General features: G+C 43.7%; 1 pseudogene; it reads left to right on the forward strand.

Annotated features, from left to right (window-relative positions):
• Nucleotides 1–1,669: 1,669 nt before the first annotated feature.
• Nucleotides 1,670–1,881, forward strand: LOC102845773 (annotated as a pseudogene).
• The last annotated feature ends 241 nt before the right edge of the window (nucleotides 1,882–2,122 follow it).

Genomic DNA, 2,122 nt, shown 5'->3' on the forward strand with positions numbered 1-2,122 from the left:
GATATTTTGAAGCTCTGGTAGTCGAGTATCAAAAACCTGTGCTGCAATCCCAATGGCGCATAGTTTGAATCTACCAGATGGTCTGTTGGAGAAGGAAAGGCAATCTCCTCCTATGCCAATTGGATCTGATTTGACGAGGCACAACAAGAAAAATATTCTTTAAAAAAAAGATATTCTGCAAGTGCTTCAAGTCTTTTTCACTTTAAGCAAGCAAGGTTGTATTACCTGCATAACACAGGTTATTGATGAGGCTTCCTCCAATCCTGATGCTACACTTCTCATCATATAGTGCAGCTTCTCTAATTATTTGCTCAGCTTACAGATTGAATAGATAAGAAGAAAGGAGACAGCCCTGACACCTTTCCTGATTTTATACCATACAGTACAACCTTAGACATACTCCTTAGTTTCTCCCAACAAATATGGAAGACAGCTGCCTGAGAGAGATCCATATTTGTTCCCATTCCCAAAAAAAGAGGATCACACAGAATGTGGAATTTATTGAACATGCAAGTAAATATGCTGCTGTAGATTACTTAAAAATTGGAACAGTACATCAACAAGGATCTGCCAGAAATTCAAGCAGGATTCAGAAGAGGCTGTGAAACAAGGGATATCATTGCTGATGTCACGGGGATCTTGGCTGAAATAAAATACCAGAAAAAAAAATGCTAACTTGTGTTTTATTGATTATACAAAGACATTTCACCATGTAGATCATAACAAATTATGTCTCAACTTGAGAATAATGGGAATCCCAGAACACTTAATTGTGCTTTTGAGAAACCTCTACATAGACAAGAAACAGTTGTCTCAACAGAACAAGGGAACACTGCACTTAATGGGAATTAGTTTTTTTATTAATGAGATAACTTAGGGTGGGATCCATCTAAATCAGTACCCTTATTCACTCTCCACCCTTGCTTGAGTCACACTTTTTATCTGACAGAGAGATAACCAAGCAGAGAGAGGACTTAACTACAATTAAGAAAGAAAAGCATGAAGCCGACTGCATCTTTTGGACCCAAGAACACTTCACTGAGAACTTCCTAGATGCAAAGACAGAGGAGCTTTAACACTGGAGACAGTGAGAGGCAGCAGCAGAAACAAGCAGTAACACCAAGATACTTGCAGAAGATAATGCACTGGGCTTGAGCTACATGACTTCACACAGGAGGCTTGCTGGTAGAGCAACATGCCTCTTGGCACTTGTCAGAGTCAGGTTTGCCAATCCATTGAGCAAGAAACAGCTGAGAGCCTTCAAGCAGAGGCTTTCTGACACAATGGGTTATCTCTGGGTACTTGCTGGTAAAGCTCAAAGAGTTTTGTAATTCTAGCATGAACAAGACAGAGACCAGGTCAGCTGGAGAGGCCCAAGAAGGCTCATGGATTAAGTAATGTGGTCTTCCCCTCTACAGCTTCCACTGTGTGATTTTAGCCTCTTTGTCTATGCTTAATATCTCATTCAAGAATGAGTTATCCTAGGGAACTCTGGTGGCCTAATGGCAAAAAGCTGTGCTGCAATCCCGAAAGCACAGTTTGAATCCACCAGATGCTCCGCTGGAGGAGTGGCAATCTCAGGGACAGTGAGGAGGGGGCAGCAAAGGCAACAGAGCAAGAGCCCTCTGGGGCCTCAGGTAGAGGACTGAAACCAAAACCATCAGGGAACATGAGGGAATTTTGGCACAAATCGGCATGCTGTGTGATGGAGAAACCCCAACCAAAGAAGAAGAGGAGATGGATTGATCAGACCATGATTGGGGAACCAATGAATTTTGTCCATCTGACTCATATTGGCTCTGGGGAGATGGAGGCCAGAGATGGACTTGCAAGTGCAGTTAGGAGCAAATGAGATCTCAAGGAAACCAAGAGAGACCATGAGCAATTCTAGGGGCTTGGAGCTCCAAGAGAAATGGTTCTACCACCTTGAAGGCCCCACTCTATGTGCAGCCCAGAAGACATGCTGGCCTACCTACAGCCAGTGACCCCAGAGCTCCTCTTTTCCTTATCTCACAGCACCTCAGACCACATGGGGGCTGGACACCCTCAAACTCTGTCTGATGATAGATAGCCCTCCTAGAGATGGGGCCAAGGCCACAGCACTGACCATGTGACTACTAGT

Source organism: Elephantulus edwardii, unplaced genomic scaffold, assembly GCF_000299155.1.
Source record: "Elephantulus edwardii isolate Elephantulus edwardi_28Jun2011 unplaced genomic scaffold, EleEdw1.0 scaffold00019, whole genome shotgun sequence".
NCBI lineage: Eukaryota > Metazoa > Chordata > Mammalia > Macroscelidea > Macroscelididae > Elephantulus > Elephantulus edwardii.